Here is a 24,288-nt window from a genome sequence, read left to right as displayed (position 1 = left end):
TGTTATTTTGTTAACCACCCCTATCTTTAGTTTAACTGTTCCCATAGGGGCAACTGCCCTTACAAAATACAGATATACATGATTTCAAGTTGGATGTGAGAATAGTAACAAATCTAAAAGACGCATTCATTCCCAACCTCTAATGCTTTTATGTACATCAATTTTGTAAGCATGTAGGGAATCTCTATAAGCAAACATTTTTTCAAATAGTTACACATTAAATTCATTCAGCTGAGAAAAGTCATAGAGGAGAACTGGCCGTGAAGTTCAGATGTGGTCATTTATTCATATCTAATATTTCCTAAGCTTCGTGAATGTCCAAACTGGAGTTTTACTTCATGGTGAGATGGTGGCCTTATTATGCTTTTTATTCAGATATACCACTCTGGCTGACATGGGTTACCAACCAGCATGCTGATGACAGAACTCAGTAAGAGGTGTATAATGTATAATGGGAACTTTACTTTTCCTATTGCTCTATTAGCATAGTGTTATTCACCATAGCTGTTCTACACATTTAATGTAATACATAATTATTATTACAATGAATACTACATTTTATCTTTATAACATACCACAGACAGCATACAATGCAGTTCATAACTAACAGGTATATATCTAAGCTCTTACATAACTCAGCTGTTAACTAAAACACCTATATTTAGAGAAAAATATTCTGGATTTAGGAAAAAATTATCCAAGATCTATTTTTATTTGTCTTTAAATTAATTTACATACTTTGTGATTCATTGTCATATTCATGACTGTGGTCAGGTCTCATTATATGCAGGTCATAAGGCAGCTTGATAAATATGGAAATGGTACATTTTGTACTCTTCCCCTGCAACTAGGCACAAAGTGGTATCAGGTAATTAATTTTTTCATTAGAAAGGCCCTAAATATTCTTCTATTTTTTCAGTATCAAAATATAATATTCCTTAGCAGCATAAACCAATTGCTTACTGGCTATGCAAAAGCAAGCTTCCTTCTTTATATTTACCATTTTATATCTACCTTTTTAAAAAAAAAAATCATCATAAAAAGAACCACTTTGCACCTTTTAGAAAAACAAGAAACATCTACCCAGTGTTGCATGGCAGTAAATGGACACAGATCGAATCCAAAAGTGATTAACTAATGAAAAAGGAATCTAGTGCCTTTCTGCTTGCCTTGTTCCTAAGGCTGCAGGAGTTGCTTGAGGCTTCTGTACACGCACGTGCACGCACACGCACGCGCATCCCCCCACATAGGCACGCATTATCTAAACCCCTCTCTGGCACCATTGCTGGGTCACCACAGTGTTCTCACCAGTATAAAGGTGAATCCCAAGCGCCAGTCTGAAGCAAGGCGTGCTTTGCACACCTTTCCCTAGAAAGAGAGGTTCTTGAAGAAACGTTCATGAAGAAACGTGGCTTACTGCAAGACTTGCACGGGGACCAAAACCAGGCCCCTGAGTCTCCAGAGCTATCACTACAAAAGCATCACCCCTTTCTCATATTGGTCCCTCTTCCACAGAGAGATTATGAGAAGGAACTGTTGCAGGGAAGATCAGGCCTGTTCAGATTTCCCCTACCGTGACAACACCCAGATTTAGGGGAAACAAGCTGTTTTCCAAAGCACTTTGATCTTGTACCAAGTTAACGGCAAAAATACCAGAACTGTAATTTTGCTCTGACCCTACTGTAGCACACCTCACAACTGATAGCTTCTTAGGAATGAATGCTATGCGCTTATGTAGCAGATGTCAGAGGCAGTATTATCACTGATAAAAGAGCATTACTAGAAAGATGGGTAAAGAGTAAATAAGTAAGGGAGAGGTTCTCTTAAGAGTCACCTCTTTTACCCTATCCAAGACAGTCAATGTTGTAAGCATTCTGAAATTGAATTCTGTCCTTTGAGATTTTTTGGCTATCCCACATAAAATAATTTGTAAATCAATTAAAAGAGCAATAGGGAGACAAAGTACCAACAAAGCAACCAAATAAACAAACAAAACCTACAAAAAACTTCACCTGTACATTGTTAATCATTAATCTTGACTCTCTGCTAAGCTGCACCCTTTTTTCCCTGGCAAACTAAACTTAAACGGCCAGAGTCTTCCCTGCCTGTGAATAGTATACAGATGGTGTAAAATAGCCGTTGGCTGCCCAATCCTTGCCACTTGCCTCTTGCTTTTTCTGTTGGAGCTACACTAACATATTGATTTAATTAACAAAGTAAAAAATATTATCATTACAAAAGAGAGTGAAAAAAAATGCCAAAACTTATATTCAGTCATGCTTCTTTATGGACAGAGCAGTGCATGACAACCTGATTTTACAAGTAGCAGGAGACAATCTACTTTACAATGTAGTTTCTCCTTTATGAAAATATTATATTGTACCCTGTGTTTGTGCTGTCTTAATATCCATTTCAACAGCTTTATTTTTGCAAGTTTTTCTTATAAGAAGAAAAAACAGTGTTAAGGTCTCTTCTGCATTTGAGATCTAATTTACACAAGGGCCTCATAAAATCTGCCTTTCGTCCTGAATCTAAGGCATTGGTCAGAGTGCATGCTTCAGACTTGTTCTAGCTGTGTTTCTTTCTAAATGCATACCTTAAAGTCATCATAATTCCTAATTAGATGAAATATAACAAGACATATAATTACTTTTGTTGCATCTGTTCATACATACATATTTCCTCATCAGTAGAGATTACTGGGCCTCTAAACGTGGAACTTTTTAATTAGCAATGAAATGCTCTTTTTACTTCATTTACTTTTTGTTGCCTTTTTTATATACCAGTGTATATATAAAACACAATTTTTCATATCCATGCCCTTTCCATTTATTTTTGAGGCCTGTGATTTTCTACGGGGGTTTCTAAGATAAATATTCCCTAAGGAAAAGTTCATAAACATCGAAGCATGGTACAGAAACTGTCAAAAGTTACAGGCATTTCTCTATGTCTGACATGATCTGTTGGTTTTCCTGCTTAGTGTAAGTAAGAAGAGCGTGTTTTCCATTACAGCACTCAGTGTGGAAGAGGGATCCCAGAGCACATCTATTTTTCAGGTATAAGCCAAAGCTGACATTTTAAAAAATATGCACCTCCTTAAAGATTTTATATTCTAGTTGTGAGGTCCCTTATGTTATTCTCCATTACTGACAACTTTTTTAACGTCCCTTAAAACACCAGATAAATATGAAACTTTCAATTAAGTTTGTCCATTTTATTGCTCTCACATTTGTTCACTTTTGAACAATCATATCAAATGCTGAAAGAAGCATGAAAATCAATGGCATCCATGACTTCTGTGGCAGCTGTGAGAGCAATCTGGTGCAAGTAAGAAGACATTTTAAAACGCCAAAAGATTCCTTTATTCTCCTTATTCTTTCAGTGTTCCTAACAGTGTCATCTAATAGGGGATGAAATTGATTTTCTAATTTATTAGCTTTTTCAAAATTAGAAAAATAACACTGGCTCAGAACAAAAGTAGAATGCCAGCATTTTAAATTGAAAATTCAAAATGTTGCCATAGGACAAGCAAAGGATTTCACTTAAATTTTGATCATTTAAACATGTTTTTAGATTAAAAATGAATGTAATTAACAGAAAGCCTACTCAAAAATGTAAATAGCTAAACTTCAAAATGAAAATACTGAATTTTGTAAATATTTCAGTACACAAAGAAAGGCAATGCTTTCATCAAGCACCTCAGGCTTGCCAAATGTGTAGTTTTTGTTGGACCTTTTTTTTTGGTCCAGCTTATATTATGTAATGTAATGCAGCCAACAAAGGTGCTGTGGCATATTAAGACATCCTGGTTCCCCAGCTGTCTTCTCGTGCTGTCCCCAGTGGTAATCAGCCCCTGCTATAGGCAGCAAACAAAATGGTTTACAGTATCATAGCTCAGCCTGCTCCGCCACCACAAATCTTAGTTCACACAGTTACTGAAGGAGGCGCTGCATTAAAGCGCCTGAGCATGAATCGCTGCAGCTAACGCCAACGCATTCACTCAGAAACGGTGCAAATAGTCCTGAACAGGAAGGGCAAGGCTGAATGTTATTGCCCCAGTGACAAGGGACCAGGGCTTGGCCACCTCTGAGTCACTGCTGTGTTGGAAGAGGAGAAGGGAGAAGAAGCAGTTGAGAGGAAAGACCGAGAAAAAAATAGAGCCCCAGCTACTAAATGCAGCAGCTCGTGCTGACCAGACCATTCCTTCTCGAAGCCATGATTTCTGCTGTCACTTCCTAACTATCCAAATGCAGAGCCCCGTGCCACACCGTCGCCTGCCTTAGGACCAGTGCCAGCAGCCAGGCTGCCTTTCCAGGACACTGTCGTAAACCATAATCGTGTTGTTAGCAGCACCCATCTTTTCCAGGAAACCACGTCTCATGTTTTTAGAGCTGGCTCAATGTGTTCATTTCTACTCCCTGTGCTTAGGAACTGGGAATGTGCCACCGAGGGGCAGGTAGACAGCTAGAAAACAGTAATTCCTTTAAAAAAGCAGGTGTTTGCTTCCAAGCACAGGACTCAGAGGCATTATAAACTCAACACTGTTTATAATTTCATGACAAATGTTGCCTGCTTGTGCAGCCCATGTCTGCTGAAGCTGATGGTTCACTTGCCGGGATTTCAGTTCTCCATTCTCCAGCAAATGTGCTTGGCTCCACATTTCCACCTTTACTTTTCAGTGTACATTTACATTTGTTCCCACCTGTGAAGAAACAAGATTTCTCTGTAAAAGATGATGGCTTCTATAAAGCGGAAATATTTCTCAACTTGATTAATTATCTGTTCAGTCACAGGCCTTTTCCAGATGGCCTCCAATCTGCAAGATCATGAACAACTTTGTCTTGCAACATAAGATAACTAAGCAAGCAGTCTTTTTTTCTTGGTAAAATTAGACCCAGATGCCTACTTTTCTGGCACACGTCCTTAATTGTTACATAGTGGTACCAGCTCACGCTAATGATGTATGTCAGGCACATGAAGCTGCAAGCATCAGGGCATTTCTCGCAGAAATCCTGAAATATTTTGTCTTGCCAACCTCTTAGAATTAGAGCATAACAATTACATTTCTGTAAAGAGTAAATCACGCCTCCGGTGGTTTTTACCACCTTCCTTCTCTCTCTCGGTTTTCCTTCTTTCTTTCTTTCGATACTGCATTAACTCAGCAGAGATCATTGCATTCTGCTGATGTTTCATGAGACTAGGCAATGGCTATGAGATACATTCTACAAATTTAAGTATATAGACTCATATTTGCAAATCTATGTATATCTGCATGGTTGTGAGTTGTGCCCCTTAATATATCATAAAGATGATGGTATCTGATTCTTCAAAGATAAGAGTAAAGGGGAGAGAGCTTATAATCTAGCTATAGCGTCCCTAATCAAGGGAGGGGATCCATATCTTCATCTGATTATATTCTCTGACCCAGCAATGGCTGCTATATACACCCATCTTTGTAAATGCTTCCTATTTCTAGTGCTGTTTGAACACTGGGAGGTATCAGAAATAATAAAGGTATGTGCTGGGCACAGATCCCCAGGAAGCAATTAAGGGCATGTAAACAGTTGAGATTGATTCCTGTTGTCTACCAGCAAAACAAAGGGTCTTTTATTAAGATGTCTGTCTTCTGAAACATTTATTATCCACTGCAAGGTGTTAAATACTTAGTTACGTTAAAAAAAAAAAAAGCACTATAAAGAGTTTATAACAAGCAGAAAAACAAAATACCTTTCTCCTATACACATAAACCAGCTGCTTCTCCATCTGGTGCATTCTGTCTGCTTCGTCCAACCATACTTACCTGAGAGCTCACTTTACAGAGGTTTCTGAACACCTTTGTTTCTTAATGAGAACTTAATACATAGAGTTATCTCTTTTTCCCCTACTCTATACAATTTCTGATATAACTAATTGCTTTAAACCAGCTGCTGTTTGTTAGCTTATGAGTACATTACTCTTTCCTATCTGCATCAAACCCCAATAGTATAGCAAAACCAAATACCTCCTCCCCTCAAAAAAACTCTCAGAAATTTGAAATTGTTCTGTCATTTTTATATATGTTAACACACTTTATATTTCTATAGAAAAATTTGGTTTGAGGTAAAAAGTCAAGTTTCTCAATAAAAGACATATAGTGACTTGAAATATTTGCAGTCTTAGAATAAATAAATCAAAACATTTAATTGGATGTGCTATTGCAGTGCATCTGGCAACAGCAGTCTGGTTGCCTTAGATACCTACTTTCCCCTCTGGGCTGTCTTCCCATTTGCTATAATGCATTATCATCAGGAATTCCTATGCTGCATCACCTCTTTTCATCCAAAAGAGGCACACTGTTGGATCACAGGATATGTGGTCAACTCTGGGAGCCTTATATATATATATTTATATATATAAACGATATATATATATATATGTATGTATGGGAAAATGGCAAAATCAAATTAAAACTCCCATGAGGGAACACAATAGCATCTTTAAACCTAATTCCTACTTCAGATGAATTATAGTTTTCGTCATCAGGAGTAAAAAGGTTCCATCGTAATGTTTTTCTACTAAGCATTTTCAAGAAGAAGCATAAGATTAGTCACCTTAACATAGATGAATATTTGCCCTGATTTTCTGAACAGTACATAGTGAAATCAATCAGAACTGTGAATATGCAATAGATTTGAAAAACTCTACCAGTAATATTTAAGTGAACAACTTCAGAAAAAATATGACTTACCATTTAACCACAGCTCCACTGTAACGTACATTGAAATAACTAAAAACATCTTGCAGTGACTTCAGCCTGACCTCTAAATGTTGACAGTCAATGTTCATGCAGGCATATGTGTATGAATATGTCTAGACCTTCGATCTCTTGAATTTTAAAAAGCACATATATACATATCAATGTGTTATATCACTGTTGACCCTAAAAGTTTAATTCCCAATGCATGCTGGGATTGGACTTACTGAAAAGAAAGCAGCTAGAACATACTGTGATAAAGTTAAGCCTCCCCTTCATATTTGCAGCTCAAGAGCTCCACAAATAAAAACATAAATCCAACTAAGACTGAAGGAAATCCTTAAAAGGAAAACTTGAAAGAAAAAGCAGTCAGAAACATGAACACCTAATTGCTGTGCAGATTCCGCATAAGAAATAAAATGAAATACAGGAAGGAAATCAATGAGCCATTCTGTGGAAATATGTATTGGTAGATTTTCTATAGCAGAAGAATCCCTCAGAGAATGGTTAGGATGATTTTAAGAAAGCAAAGTTTAACATTGAGCATAGATGTGGGTTTGTATTACAAGCCCTTATTATACATGTGGACCTAAAGGTAGCCGATAAATTTAGAATGAAGTGTACTAGCTGGATAAACCAAAAAAAGCATGTAAATTGCCCAGCACACATTTATTATTGGAGTTTACAGATTTTCAAACAACTCGCCATCCTCCTCATCCTTTTAGTGCAGATTATCTAATACCTCCTTCTGTCTTGCAGGAGGGGTGTAACTCCCACTAACATTAGTGCTCTCTTATACCAAGAGGTTGGTGTGGGATGAGTGTCCAAGGAAAGCTAACAGAAGTTAAAAGAAGTTAAAAACTTACCTGTAAGGGCCTTTTTCTTTTCTTCTTCTGCAAGGAGAAGTAAACCTCATATGAATCCTCCCATGATCCCCTCTAGATAGCTGGTAAAAAGAACAATTACACGTCACTTCTTTTAGTTGTTTCTTTAATGCTTCTTCCCTGACTTCCTACTTGCTGATCTACACAAACTGGCCATGAGCTTTCAAGGGTGAGAGAGGTTAGCAAACTGTCTCCAAAGTTGGCTCAAATTTTAGATGAATATAGGACAAGGACTGCAGTGGGAGCCAGATCATAAGGAGAGAGAAAACTAAAGCATATTGGTGATGACAAACACAACATATATATATGTATTTGCTTCCTAGGTCCCTGCTCGCCATATATATCACTGCATCCCTGAATTTTCTCAGTATGTTAACATTCCACTGTGCATAGGAAATGTCTGAAAAATCTACCCAGAAGTAATTTCCTTCCTTTTTCCTCCCCACTTATCAAAGTAAATGGTTTTTGTATCCCAGCTGAGTTCTCTCTAATTCCATTACCTTGGTCTTCTGCAGGTTTACACTTATCTCATTCTGTATTCATAGTTTTTACATTCATGCTTCCTTTTCAAAAACCATCTTATTCTCCAAGGCTTGTCAAAATATTTTGAGAAATAAAGAACCACAGCAGACTAAAATAAATAACATTTGCTTTTGAATATGCTACAGTTCTAAAATTCTAGTACCTGAAGGATGATAAAGGGATGAATGGGGAATCTGTTCTAAAAAGATATACTTGCTTTATAATGAGTAAAAAGAATATAAAGAATATGTAGCTGTAACAACTCAAATAGCTAATAGTAATTTATTTACTGACATGGATGAAAATCAATGGGTAGGCAAAGGAATGGATTTAGAGTTTAAAGAAATGTAAATCTCTAAATGGCTTAATTAATTTTGTCTAAATTTTCAAAACCCAAAGCTTTTCCAAGTGATAGCTAGCTTGTCACCTGTGCAAAGTCAGTTCATGGCTTTACTTGGTTTTTGGGTTTACCTGTATTACAGATGTCATTTTTGTTGGTAGTATCACAAAAAGTATCAAAATTCAAATGATCGGGATTCTTGGCATAATGAAATGAAGCTTGAAAATGTGCTGTTTCTATCTTTACATTATATTTCAGGTTGTGACTCTCTCCCACCCAACTGTCTATATTTAATATTGTAGCTTTAATAGTATGATTAATATTTATACTTGTTTTTAGAATTAATAGAGTTAATATTTGGCAGTAATATCTAGTCATCTCCTTCTTTCTAATGAGGTTAAGTCTGCACAACATGAAATTGAGCTACAGGGGTTAATTCTTAACTATAAGAAATCAAAACAAGATTCTCAAGATCGGTTTTGTGTTCCTGTTGAACATAAGGATAATACTGAGATGAGAGCAGAGTCAGGGTACAAGGCATCTTTCTCTCTGCTTGGAAGCTTACTTTCTGCACTTGGACATTGCAGACATCCTCAAAATCATGGTCCTGTAACCCATTTTACTTTCCTAAATGTCTGCATAGCCACCCAGCAGCTCACACCCTTCATCTCCATCTAGCCTTTTGGTTCTGCACCACAATTAACAAAAAGGCATAGTATGGTCCTTTGGTCATGACACTGGTTAGAGTGCCCTTCTTCTGTAGTATTTTACTGATTTAATCATCGCAGCTGCTTAAAAAAGTAAAAAGGGCAATTCTTTCACAGCAGAACTGCAGGGGGGAAGGTTCACAGGTTGTAGTCTACGACTGCCTGTACTATTCATCAAGGGTGAATACTGCAAATACTTACCTTGAAGTGCAGGGAAAATGGAAAGTTAGTATGTAACTTCATCAGCCACAGAGATAAGTAATGAAATCTACTATCTATTAGATTACCTATTCTGTACCTAATCTTCTTTTCTCTGTAATTAATGAGAAATTTTTCATTGTCTTGAACAGTATGAGCATTGGGCCCTACAGTTTCAAAATAAACCCAGAGTAAAATACTTTCTGTAATCTTTTCTCCATCAGTGGGATCACGCGAATATCAGATCTGAGCATCTTAAGAGAGTAATTTTGTTTAGCTTGCTACTGTGCTAAAAAAGGGATTATTTATTTATGGCATCAGTCTAAAAGTTATCTTGCCGTAGGTTACAAACAGTATTTAAAGATGGAAGAGTATCTGGCCATACAAACACACCAGAGACGGTCAGGGTCACACAGCAACGAATACTGAGTATCACGCATTCTTTTAAGGGTTTTGCATACTTAAAGTTGAAATCATCAGAAGTGTGTAAAAAAGATTCAAAAAATGTCAAGAAAAAAGGTAGCAGTACATGCAAATACACGCACTGAAAGATCCCTTCCCAAATATGATATGTGTTCTTCTAAGTGAAGAACTGTGGATCCAAAATAAAAACACATCTGTCAAGGACTCTTTGTATAATAGGTGCTTCAGGCATGAACCTGATGCAAAATATATTCCATAATCTAACTTCCATTAGTGGGGTCATTAGCAGATTTTGTAAACGCAAGCTGCAAGCATATATTTATGAAGTCCTTTATTCCCTTCTATTGCTAAAAAAGGAGATTTTATTAATCTATTCCACCACTGAACAATTTAAGTGTATGAAACTGTTACTCAAAGAAAATGTGCATATTGCTAAATCTTTCCTCAAGTTAGGAAATAATTTCCATTTTGCATATCTTGTTTTACTTAAAGCCAGGACTGAAATGCTTGTGGTCTCTACAATGGCTTTCAACATTTCACGCTTAGCAAAATGGGGTGAGAATGTAAACAGCCATATCTACATTAGTATCCTGAACTTAGTAGTTTATATATTTTGTACATTTGTTTGAATTTGCTGCTTTGAACTAGAATAACATGATTTATACTGAAGAGACTTCTCAAAAATATTCTTTGTCAAGCAATTCTAATTTAGGAAGACTTACACCTCTCCCTCTCACTCTTGTCACAGATACATTACAATAAACAGTACCTTCTCTTTTTCCAGTTGATCAATGAATTGGAAGGGGCTGAATTTGTGAAACGCTAAAATAAACACATACACTTTCCACAGATCACAAAGTTCACCCTGAATGTATATTAAATGATTAATTTCTTACACTAGAAAATATCACAGCTTCCTTATCATTCTGTTTCACCTTTCCCACTCCCTTTTCATTTCCCACTGAGATATCTGCGTTAAGACACAAGGTCAAAAAGAACTAATCGAGAGCAAATCCTCTGCTAACAGTTACAAAACAATCAGTTTTACCCCACCATTAATTCTAAAACAGGGGCAGGTGGTTAGTCCTCGGAGGGCCCTGATCTGCAGCTAGGATAAAGCAATGTTCCTTCATTCCTTTGCTTGCTTGCAATTGTGGCAACTTCATGCCATCTAAGAATATGCTTTAGGATTTAGCTGAACTAATACCAGAGCCAACAGAAAGCAATCCTTGATTCTTAGACTTGAGGTCAACTTAGGCAAGCAGTAAGTTATTGCTCTCTTTTGCTTGTTTATCACTCTGAATGTTGCTATTGCTTTATCTTTTATTAAGAAAGGAAAGATAAGTGCATTAAGGTGTATCTTTGCAACCCTTAAAATGTTTTATAGGCCTGTTTAGACAACTGATGCTATCTTCAAAGGCAATAATAAGAAAATGTACTCTGTAAATTGTATTTTTTCCTTATAGCTTAAGTATTTTAGTATGTTTTTGTAATAGCTTCAGGGATTCATAATGCAGGTATATGAAAATTAGAAATTCTCCTATTTTGCAAACTTTTTATTGTGCATGCTATAAGCAAGCTATAAGAGTTAGGTGTGCCAGTGATTAGGAATGGGTATGTTATTGCTACATTATAATGCACAAACAGGTTTTATGTTCTTCTGCATAATATTAGAAGAACAAATTTATTGAGTCACAGCATCTTATCATCGCTCAGCTCTTAAATTAAGGCAGCAATCATTGATTTATACTAGACATAAAGAAGTTCCCTTGTCACGTTCCTTACTGATACATGGGATATAATTCTGATAAAGTATGGGAGTTGCAATAGGGTCATCAATAATTATTTGCATGTGTGCAAAAGAAAACAAAATATATTCATTTTTATTGTTAATCTCTTCCTCAAGTGGCATCCTCTTATTAGTTACTATTATCTGTTAAGAAACCATGAACATTCAACCAATCTGTTTGAACAATTTTTCACTTTGTAGAATTTAAAAAATAAAATGTAAATGCAATATACTTCATAAAAGTTAAAAATATGTCTGTGATAAAGGGATGCAATCATTGTCTTCCATTGTTAAATGTTACTAGGTAAATGAGGTCACTACAGAGACTATTTTGATAGCTTAAAAAAAATCATGCAGTTGTCCAGCTAGCAATAGTTAGAGGCTTTACCCTACTTTACAAAATTAGAGAATGAACGCCCAGGCAGTAAGTTAAGCAAGAGGATGAAAGTGATTGTTTTGTGTGGTTTACTCATTTTCGACTTTTTGAACCTGCAGACTGTACATGTGAGGAGTCTTGTGGACTTAATTTGCTCCCACGAAGAAAGGTTGCACATCATGCTTTCTGTGTCTATGTGCATTCTGGTTTATATCTAAGACTTACTGGTATCCTCATATTCGTGCAGAATAATAGTGAACATCTTGAGAGGTCCTATAGAAAATACACCTGAAATATTTTGCAGAGTACTATACAGCTCAAGAAAGTAAATGTGCTGTAGTCTGGCCCTATGTTTATAATCCCCCTCCATCTAAATAAATAAATAAATAGAAGCCTAAGCAAAATAACTGCACATTCCAGACTGTTCAGCTTCCATGTGCCTTTCTTAATAAATTTTAATCAAGATTCTTGAAAGTGAAATTAATAGCTATCCACTGCTATTCCCGAATTTTATTGAACTAAATGCTCACTTCTGCAAACTACTATTGACTAAAGCAGTTTAAATTTAAAAACTGATCATTACTATATTCCTGTGGTTCTGTGGGAAAATTAAGTAGAAAACGTAAATTTGAAATGCTGCTACATCAGAAAGTCCTGACAATATAGGAAACATTCTATACTGTGATAAATTAGGACATATTTAGGATATCAATTATATAATTTATAGCATACCAATGCCAAGATATTTCCACATCACATATAAATGTCTCCTACAAAACCAGAGGGGCAGCCCACTAAATGCATGTACTCAAGTTTGTAAATAAAACGAAACAGAGCAGTGTGTGTATACTATATGATTTTGATACTTACTGCATTTGTAAGCCTTTGATTTGAGGACCAGACCGCTCTTGTTCTAAATAACGCAGCTACAATGCCGTAGTTTTAAACGGCATGCAAAATGGATTCAAGTTAACTTCTGAGAGTGACTGAAATAATCTCTCTGGTTGTCAAAATGTACGTGTGAGAAGAAGCCTGTGCTTTAAGGATTGTTTTCTCCTAATGATTTGATTTTGCAAGGTATGAGGTACCTGCTGTGATTTTTTTTTACTTCAGTCCCCACACTTTTCAGAAATAAATTATCATATTTATTATTCAATGCACTAGAGTTCTGTAAGTATGAGCGGGGATGATTTCATGAATCTTCTGGAACGCCCACTGGAGCCCGATGATAGAACTGAACAGAATAGTTGTTTGACTTAGATCAGTGCTGTTGACAACATGGTGAAGGAAACTACTTGGCAATTAAATTACTAAGCTCTTCTAAGTTATATTTTGCTATTGTAAAACACAGTTCACGTTATTTTTACTGTTCTAATTAATGAAATTATGATTTACAAAGTTATTAAATAGTAGCCATATGACTACTTTTCAGATTGAAGAATGGTTGGAATACCCTAATAGGAGAGAATATAGATTATTTAGGTATTCCTGAAAAATAGAATGACTTGAATAGAAGAAGACAAAGACAGCAGAAGTGTTCTCTCTCAAACAATTTGATTCTTCTTATCTGTTTCTTTTGAAAGTCAGTCCAATTAGTTTACCCTGCATGGAGAACAGTATTTAAACTAACTCAGCTCTCTTCACCTGGTGATACAGATGATAAAGACCACTTATGTGAGCTCTTCAGCTTTCCAGTAGACTGACAATAACAAAGAGCAGCAATACCAGTAATATCTTAAAATGGCATATCTATTTCTGTAATCGTTATCTGGCCATGGTTTCATTTCCAGGGAGTCCTCTTTCTTAGGGTTTCCTGGCGATGAGGATTGAAGGATAGATACAGAAGCAGTATATTATATCTCAGATTCTGGTATTCCAGGTGAAAACATCTATACTTTTATTCTTTTTTAGTGGAAGCTAAATTGCCATGATGTATGGTCTTGCATATAAGCATACAGGAAATCTTAGGCAGAGTATCCTTTTAAAATTAAGATATTTCATGTGTGTATGCCACAATTGCTGACCTAGATTTCAGCTCAGCTCCACTAAACTTTATCTTTCGTGCCCTCTCCAGGTTTTGCTATCTTTCCTCCTGTAATCCAACAAAATTTCAAAGAAGTTGATGCTGTTATATCCATAAGCTTGTAAGACTCTGAGGCTGAGTCTAAATGAGAGTTACCAGCAAATGGTATGTTGATTCTATTTGACATAAAAATGAATGTATAAAAAAAATGCAGAGAATAAAGCCTTTTTGTATTACAAGGCTAACTCCACCATTTGTTAATAATCCTGGAGTCTGACTGCCATAGCTAGTATAGAGTGTCCAGATAATGTACTATCCATAACAGAAATATTACTATTGGGCCTTATTTTGTTTTTGCCCCACTGCACTCAGTTGCAGATGTCAGTGGAAATCATGCCTATATGTTTATAGATATGTGCCAACTCTTCTTTAATAATGGTGTAACATTAGTTTCAAATAAAGCATATACAGGATTAAAGCAACAGATATAATTTTCCTTGATACATTTCTGCTATTCAGAGAGAAATTACAGGAAAGAACAGTATTAAATTACTCCATTTAAAATAAACACTTTATTCTACTGCTTATAAACCTTTTTAGAGCCCTATCTTTTCTAACTTTTATTGGAATTTCTTTCAAATCATCTTCTACATTGTACTGAAGCCTTCAGTTAAAGCACCCCAAAGTGACCAGCAAAACAGAATGCAGCTTATGCATTGATGGTTTAAATTCTGACAGAGCTCAAACACATTTATGATTATATTTCCAGTCTGAAAAGTGTTCTTACTTGCACTGAACTTGTTTTCTGCCAATGTTTAAAAAATAATAATAATAATAAGACCCAGAAAGTTAATTAGAATTCATTACTTAACATTTAATTTATTTTTCTAAATTACACAGAGTATTGCCCTACTATTTCACGAAATGTCAGATGATGTATGTGTTTATGTGAAGCAGAGGTCAGAGGAGAATTTTACTCTATGTTCAATATAGGTTATGCAAACCAAATTGGAATAAATATTCTTACTAAACTGAGTTTTTGACAAGATTTGTCATGGACAGATAGGAAAATGTGTCGGCGGTATGGCTCACAGGAAATAATTGCTAAGATTACTTTTTCTTTATATTTTTCTGCATAATTTAAATAGCACTGAGTTTGTTATATTCAAATGTGTTACCAGGCATCCAGGTTGTTTGAGGGTTTACTCAGCAACACGCTTGTAGTTACTCTTCGTGTAGTATAGTCATCTGTCTAGGTAAAATGTTCCTTCAAGATTTGTATCCGATTAAGTATAGATTGATCGTAGACTATCAGATCATCTCTTTCTGAAAAATTGCACAGGCTCAGCCTTGATAACAATGTAAGGATATCTAAAAATGATAATGCTTTGAGAAACTATCACAGTTTGTGTTTTGCATAAAAATTGCAAGTTAATGTAACAGATTCTGATTTTTCTCAAGTGATTTTTACTTCTTACTATGTGCACAGAAGAGGAATCAAGAAAAAAAATTTAGCTGTCTTCAGTAGGTTAAGGGCACTATGCAGATGAAGCTTAGGTCAATTCGAACATAAGATTTCGTACTCAAGACTTCTCCTGATGACGAAAGTAGCTGTCTTGAAGAATGGGAAAGATTTTTTTTATGCATACCTACTGGCTTAGGGGATAGAGAACAGGAATGAGAATTTTTTCTCTCCCTGCCAGACATAATTGCAGCTCTATAGAACATCATGCTTTCTTTTTAAACCCAATCTTTCAACTGTGTTCATCTCTGTCAATATACATAATGCCTAAAGCAACAAAAGAAGAAAAAGAATGAAACCCATTAAGAGAAAGGAAGACTGGACAACTGTTATTTTTGGTTAAGGATATTGTAGTTTATAAAGAAAGATCCCAGAGAAGAATACAATGATTATGGGCACATTCCTTACAGATGAAAGTCTTTTAAGAGAGGCTTTGTGGTAAACCCCTGTCAATATGAATGTATGGATTCTGGTAGGAAAGAGAATTATATATTATACCAATTTGTAGAAAAGGTTTATTTTTAAAGTATTGACTATATGGTTTTGAAAAAAGATACTTGGGGAGAGTAGCAGTAAAGCGAGGACCTGTTCTTGTTCCTCCTGAAATCAGTATATAAAATCAGCCCCTCTGATCTAATAGAAAAAAAATTTAGGCCATGAATTTTATGCCAAAGATAGAGAATACTTTCTAATTTTATATACAACTTATGGCATAGTTCAAGATAAGGATGATCTTTGGAAAAAAAAAACTATTCATTTTAAAAATTCTACTGCAGTTTTTCTAGATGGAAAACACATTCTGGTAAGTATTAGAATTTTAGTAATTATAATTCTGCTTGGCCTTGCTTTGTATCAACAGCTTAATAAATAACTTTGTGATAGATGCCAAATCAGAAACATAGTCATTTAAAATTATATAATCACTAATGTCGTAAGTAAATCATAAATATTTTAAAGAAAACTATTCTCCTTCACTATATGATGGCTGGACTTCTTAAAGGGGAAAAAAAAAAAAAAACAGTGAAACATCAATTGAATGGTAGAATCAGGAAAAGAACCCCATTTTCAAGGTTTCATCCAGATGATGAGCCAGATTCCAGCAGCTATATAGTCCTCCTGCCACTTTAATTAGGATGGAAAAACATAGGCCATTTTGCATTGTATTCTACACGTTATTGTTTGGTGACACACCTCCCCTAGAAGTCTGACCACATACCTAATCTTGATTAAATGCTAATAAGCTTTAAAGAGAAAGCTGATATGTGAAGTTAATCTCGTCTTATGTCTTAAGAACAACCAAGGCTAAATTTCAAAAACGCATTTTACAAATCCTTCTGTTAAAAGTGTGATTGTGCAGAAGTAGTTAATTTTGGAAACAAAACGAGCAGGTATACACATGAAAGCATTGTGCAAACAAATAAGGACTCATACTCTTATGAAAACAGTACATGTACAAATCTAAATATTTTGTAGGAACAAAGGAGCTGTCCAGTTTTAAATGCATTTGATACTGCAAAAAGCAGAAATCATGCATGAACAGCATATTTCTAACACAATACTCTGATTCTGCTCTTTAAAGTTACTAGAATATCTCTAAAGAATCATCTGAAGTTTTAGAATGTTCATAATATAGGTTACATTTTGAAAAGCTCCTAGGAAGTTAATTATCCCACTTTCATTGAAATCAATAGCAATCAGAGGCTAGCTCCATACAAGAGACTTGGTCTTAGTTAAGCAATTTTTCATTCTTCAGTGCTTGCTTGTCTAGTGGAATCCAGAGCTCCAAGTTAAGTGGATATGTTTCTTATGAAACGCATGGCAGCTTGCCCAAAAAAGGCTTAGGAAACTACATTCTATCCATCTCCAGAAACGCAGCCATGATTTCTGCTCAAGTCTGCCTAAGCAAAAAGGATTTAAGCTCCATAGGCTTTTTAGAAAAGAGCTTAGAAAAGTTTGAACACTGTTATTTGCCAAACACTAAGTTCTGTTTCTGGGTGCATAGAAGAGCTCTGTTCCTGATGCTTCATAGCTTCCCACTTAAATCATTAAAACCAACAAGGATCCATAATCCAGGCATCTTATATCTTCAGGTGCTCAGTCTGTTTGGCTTGCTTCAGAAATTCCTATCACATGTCTAAAAAAATCAGTGTTCACAGACAACCTCAATTTTTCTTTTAAAATAATACTGCTTTTTGCTAACAGCTGAGTCAAACGGTTCACCTAATACATTAGAGTTTCTTGCTCAAGGCCTTTCTCCCTGAAGATGAAACCCTAGATGTTTTGGAAGAGTACTTAAACCACAAGCTGTTTAAAGAGAGAGGGGAAAAAATATCTTTTTCTCCTTTTAAAGCTGCTTTGCTGGGCAAAAGGAATTAAATTCTTCAGTGTGATAGAGGGGAAGAGAGAGAGTGCAACTATGACGTTATAAGATATGAGTCATTTGGGGATTCAAATTTTTTTCCTTGATCAGTTTGGAGAACGGCCTTGCAGCTGATTCTCAGAAGGTCTATGGCTATGCCATGACCTTTGGGCAGTAAAGTCCACCTCGGCTTCTGTTTCACTATATTTAATATGGCAAGGAAAAAGTTCAAATGCTTCAATAAAAGGGGATAAAATCACTCAGGACATTCAGGAAATTTGTGAATTCAAGAGTTCTTCTGTAGACAGTACATTCTTTTCTTCAGTGGTGAAGTTAGACATTCACACACTCCCACCACAATTCACTGTCCCTTCAGTAATTAAAACACAACAGTTTGTGGTTGTGCACTATGAAGTGAATGACTGAAATAAATTGGAATTGAAAACCAAAAAATCTCTGTAAGAGTATCCAGCTGGCATGAGAACCTTTAACCACTGTTAACCAGTGAGGGAAGATCTACAACTTAGGAGCATATCTATGCTTATCCATGCCATGTTGCTCAGGGATACCTAGCTAGTGCTAACTAAAGTAGCTCCAAAACTAGAAGCAGTGTAGCTGCATCAGAGTGATGTTGTACCCTAGATACTTAGCCCTGTAAATAGGACAAGAGAAGGACAAAAAATACCGTGCTGCATTCTATCAAAATTCCTTTGAGATAACTTGAAGTAAAGCTATGAATGTGGCTCATCAACGCTCCCACCAGACCCACTGATTGGTAGGAGGAGTCAGGCCAAACACAGTGGTGTGCTAATTCTGCTACACACCTTCCGGTCCATCGGGCAGCATCTTATCCTGGCTCTGGGCTGTGCTCTTTGCATAAATAAGCTGACTGAGGAATCGTTGATATAGCACTGCATGACATGGTGTAAAAATATCCTGCTCTAAATCAGTGGAGAGAGCAATGGCAACTGTTGGGAATGTCACTTCTGGTGTTCTGGATCATATGGTATAATATAGCTCTTCACTATCAAGGATCACAGTAAACTAAACTGGTTAAATACGCAGTGGGCCTCAATTCAAGTAATGTTATGAGATATCACTGCACATAGGGTTGATGGTCATAGGTCCAGATCCTCACCTGTTATAAGTGAGCATCAGTGGAATTGCATTACCTTGAAGTTGTCTTGATTTACACTTGTAGTGTGGGTGTTCCTTTTTTTAATCTTTCCTATTCCTTTTCCCATCATCTATGTTTTTAATATCTTTAGTTTGGCTATCTGCCCAACTCTCTATCTCTTTATCTATTCACCTATGTTTCAGCATTAAATATTGTTACAGGTTGAGAATTAACTTAAAGTTTAAACCTTGGAAGATAATGACCCCATTATGCAAGACACTGTTTAGGCCTCATCTAGAATCAGCATGAGCAGAATATGTTAGATTGGAAAAAGACTTAATGAGGAGAGGCTTAATAATGTACAACTACATGAAAAGCTAGTGGGGGAAATGAAGATGTGAACCAAGAATGACCTCACTTTCATTGCTATCTTCAAATACAAATTATATGCGTAAGCTAAAATGATGAAAACAGACGTGGAAGGGAAAGGAGAAGGGAAAAGAAAGGATTAAGATCTGTTGAGACAGAAATAGAGGTCTGAAAACTTTGCATATGATGCTTATTATTCATATTACTAACATGTAAAATCACTGTATTATATCAATTCCTCCTCACACTGAACAGGAAAATGTTGAGATGTGAGGGACAAGCCCAGTACAAAACATTTGCCATCTACAAATTCAGCACTATTTTGCTTGGTGATGCTGCTCAAAACAAAAGAAATGTTTAAAAACCTTTCTGCTGTTTCTAAAAGGCTTTTAACAGTGCTATCACCATCAAACAAATTATGTCTTTCCTCGCTATCTGGAAGATACAACTTTATAACTGTATTAAAAGGCTCCTGTGAAACGATGATCCAGAGTAGTGTCTAAAAGCATTTGTAAGGGCATTCTTTCATTCTGTGGTATTACATACTCAGGGCACTGTTTTTGACAGGGACAAATGGAAGATTACATTTTGATGGCCAAAGATACCTACGGAAAACAACAAAGAAAATTTTACAATGCCTTTTTCTTCAGTATATCACAGTGCTTTGTAGTGAGAAAGAGCAGTTTTTAAGAGTAAGATGCAGAAGAGAGTAAGTATTCTTAAAATCTACTCCCTTAAAAAAGGGAGCAAGTATTAACAGTGGAATATTTAGATAAAGGAAAACAAAATGGTATGGACTTTCAGATCTGTAGCAGTGTTTTTGAAAACTTAAGAATTAGCTAAGAAAAGGAGGAAGAAAATTAATGTTCTGTATTCTACCGCAGGGAAAGCATCAGATGAAAAAGGAGGTATCTGCCATTTTACTCCTGACCAGCAATTAACCAGCTGCTAATCCCTGCAACCACACTGACAGGTTAATCGAACTTACAAGAACTCCTGGACCTCTTAGTCTTTGCTAGTTTCTTCTGTAGTCAATGTTCCCACAAAGCACAGACTTATATTCTTGAATTGCTTCCCTTATATCACAGTACTTGTGCTCAAGTTTTAAAAAAGTCTCAGTCTCTATGGAAATGAAAAGAACATGCCTTACACCTTTCCATCATCATGCGCTCTATTTATTGTAAGGAATTTCACCAGTGTCCACTTTCTGAACATAAAGAAATATACATTTTTTTATATCTAAGACTATATCTATATTTACATATATACAAATGGGTATATATGTAGTAAAAGATACGGATAAAGCACTTCTGAAGACCAAATATCTACCAGAAGATGAGGAGATATAACTAAATTCAGCAAACTCGGTCATTCACTGTTCCATGAAGAATAGTATGGCTTGATTTCAGCAGAGAAATAGTGGAACTATGCTGAAAAATATAGAAGACTAAAGAAAGATTGAGCTGTGTCTTTCAAAGAGGGACAAAGAACACAGGAGAGTGAGTGAGTATTCATCCAAGTATGGAAAGATCAGACTCGGGCAACTTCTCACACATCGTAGCATTGGAAAACATGCCCCTTCAGAATCTCCCTGGCTTTTGAAGTGACTTAGATGCTGAAGAACATCAGGTACCATTAAGATGTGCTTCTCCAATTTTCTTATAGTTCTGTGTTCTGTCTCTTCTAATCAGCAAAATTTCTCAGCCAGTTATGGACACAGGACAGCAGGTTCCCATCTAGACACATTGCAAATTGCAGACACTATCTCTGAAGTGCGGCTAGTACATACCGATCCCTTGCTTACGCAATGCAGTCTAATCTAGATCACAGTAGCAAATGTGTGGGCTCTTGAACACTGGAAATAATGCAGACAAAAAGAACGGAACATGGAACAGCCCCAGAGGATACACAGATTGTATAAAATTTCCATTTAAAAAAAAGACAAGAAATTCTGTAATGTAAAGCCAGATTGTCCCACACAGTTTAAACATCTGAACCTAATAAAAAACTAGAAAAGGACATCTAAAGTCAGCTGTAACTAGAAAAAAAAAACAAACAAAAAGCCTTCAGCCAACCTTCTGTAAACAAGATCAGACCATGATAAGGTATACAGCCTTCTAACTGCTCATGTTATGTGCCTGAGCTACAAAGCAAGGGCCAAATTGTTAGTCTGTTACTCCTCTTGGAAAGCACTTTTACCCCCCGTGACGGCACAGTAGAAACCTTGCCTTCAGCACAAGGGGTGTGCAGGCGTAGTGAGTATTCAGGTTGTTTTTCTCACTGACTTCAAGAGCAGACAAGATTTCACCCTTTGTTTTCAATTTGTATAACATCATACTGTGCTTAAATATCTACAGGGTGAATCTCAGCCTGACATAGTTTCAGTTCCTTCAGGAAAATACAGCTATATTGTCCTTAGCAAGCCACTCTTTGGAGGTGTCATATAACATCTGAAATACAGCATTTTAAGGATTAGAGGGAAATGTCACCCACAGGGCACAGTGATGCTGAGAAATACAGAAGCCACAGCTCCTCGCAGAGGAACAAAGTTTAAATAAAGATACAACAAATCTGAAAATGCTGGGTCACTGTAAACTGAGAAAAGTCAAGCAAACAGGCATGGGTCATGCTTTACTTGCAGCCCTACAAATGACATCCAGTAAACATCCTTCAAACAACAGTAACTGTAATCTGCTTTGCTAAATATTCAGTGCATATATTTCCTTTAGAAAAAGAGACATAAAAGCAGAGGACATGCTTTTGTAACTGAGCCATTTTTTCTTTTCTGTCTAGCCATATATTTTCTGTAGAGCTTGGTGGCTCAAATTCAAAAATAAAATTCAATGAGGACCAGTAATTGCTCAAATTTTTCATAAAGATTACTGCCGTTCTGCATAGGTCCTCAAACAATTATAGATCCTCAAAGGCTTATAGGGCGTTCCTAGAAAATAAGGATGGAAATATGATCAAGACATTTAAAAATAACCTTTGGTAACTTGGAGGTCTCTTTATCTTAAAACCACTGTGCAAGCAGTAAATAATTGTTACACAAGGTTGTATTTTCCGTAGCAAATGATGTCTCCAGTGAATGTATCTTGGTTTTGCTTCTGTGTTATTCAATAATCAATCCTAACTGCTGTGATTGTATCCCTTACTCATAGGTACAGTCCACAGATCTATAGCCTGAAAACTGTTGGGAAAAGCAGTATGCTGTTTGCAAGCTATTGCCTTTGGTCAATCCCCCCGTATTATTTGCAGTAGGCACTTGGGTCACACGGTCCCGTGTTTGTTGTCTGGCTGGATGACTTTGAACTTTTTAAACAGGAGGATAATGAATAAAAAATGACAGAGAATAATGCAGAGCAAATGCTATTCCATCTATGCTAGCTATTTTGAATGTGAAAATCAGAAAGGCAGCTATGTTTCAACTAATTTACATTTTGAAGACTTAACAAATTACATGGATTTCAATTACACCTTCTTCCCTGAGGAGAAAGGATATAATATCTATTTTTTGGAAAATATTTACTCCCATTTAGGGCTGACCTATAGATAAAAGGGCTTCATTTGTACAAAAAAAGCATGACCAACGCTCATTTTTCTCTTCAGAAATCCTACACCTTGTAGAATCATTTTCTTGTTCTTCTTCAGACACTGTGAAGTCTACATTGTTCAATGCCACTTCTCACCCTTGAAGACCTTCCTTCTAGTTAAACTTTATATTAACAACTCAATGCAGACAGGTTTTCCTACTTTCAGTTATACAAACTTAGTAACTCAATGGCTATATGCACATTAAGTTACCTAGAACTTACTGGAATTTGCCTGCACAGTTTCAATGGATACTCACACTTGCAGAGCTATGCTGAAGCTTCATTCACATTCCATATATTCTTGCCTGGTGAAAAAATAGTTGCACATGCATGTGATTGCTTCTTTGGATCCCTTTCAAAGCCTTCTTTAGGAATCTGAATACGCCCTTCTGTGGGAAAATCTGCAGAAACAAAAAAGGAATGAAAAACTCTTTAAGACTGTCCTTCCTCCCAGAAGTTTCTCAGAACTTGATTGAGGGCTTCAGATACAAGAGATCCTAAAAGAGCCGGAAGGATCAAAGCCCCCAGCATCAAAACATTTTGGTTTCACCTTTCACTGCACCTCCTACTTCTAGCCACTGGTGTAGCAACAGTAAAGCGTGGAGAGGGAGGAGATGCTGCTCCCAGAAAGATGTTTAAGTGGGAATTGCACTGCGGAGGGAGCCTGACTGAAAAGTTTATCTCAGTTATACTATTTTTCTGCTTTGATCCCTGCTGGGAAAATGGGCACCTTTCACTTTCTCAATTTCTGCCATCCCAGAGAAACTGCGGAATGTCCCGAGATACTAAAGACGCTGATCTGTACGCACATATGCTCAGAGCAGAAGTCAGCAGATATTTATAGCAATTCATTCACTGGGAACTCATACTCTCCAAAATCAATGTGACTTACTGCTGTGTAACTGAGGGTAGAATTTTACTCATGATGATTCATTTGTATGCCACTTGGCAGGATTTTGTCAAAGAGTAATTGAAAAAAGTGGTTGTTTATTATGCATGCATAATACTGTAAATATCACAGACCATAACGTGAAAGATATCTTTAAAATTTTAGTTTTAAACCACTGCATTTTAGGCTCAGTGAAAGGAGCTGGAGCATATTTGGTGGTAACATGAACATTTTCATTAGAAAAGTAGTTTATCTTATGCTTCCTTTTATACCTAGATCAAAGAAGCCAGTGATGTACCTCATGATTCTAAATCAGATTATGTTTGTCCCCAAGGTTTTCACATATCCCAAGAGAACCTGCAATATGCATCTATTGCTGTAGAGATATAAAGCATAGTAAATGGATCTTGCTATACTAGGTATTATAAATCATAGCTCCTCCTG

The 24,288-nt window shown here is 36.3% G+C and overlaps 1 long non-coding RNA gene across 2 annotated transcripts in view; it reads right to left on the bottom strand.

Annotated features, from left to right (window-relative positions):
- Positions 1-24,288, bottom strand: part of LOC104138320 (uncharacterized) — a 45,754-nt gene that overhangs the window by 7,882 nt on the left and 13,584 nt on the right. Inside the window, exons 2-4 of one of the 2 annotated variants that reach the window (XR_011141045.1) lie at positions 23,213-23,356; positions 7,600-7,679; positions 4,614-4,702 (exon numbers count right to left, since the gene is read on the bottom strand). This is a non-coding gene — a long non-coding RNA (uncharacterized lncRNA). Of the gene's footprint in view, positions 1-360; positions 4,703-7,599; positions 7,680-23,212; positions 23,357-24,288 lie in introns of those variants that run through there. The other variant, XR_011141044.1, reaches the window with a different exon arrangement.

This window comes from Struthio camelus, chromosome 4 (genome assembly GCF_040807025.1).
Source record: "Struthio camelus isolate bStrCam1 chromosome 4, bStrCam1.hap1, whole genome shotgun sequence".
Classification (NCBI taxonomy): Eukaryota; Metazoa; Chordata; class Aves; order Struthioniformes; family Struthionidae; genus Struthio; species Struthio camelus.
Note: the sequence above shows the minus strand (reverse complement) of the source record. Positions and strands in the feature narration are given on the sequence as shown.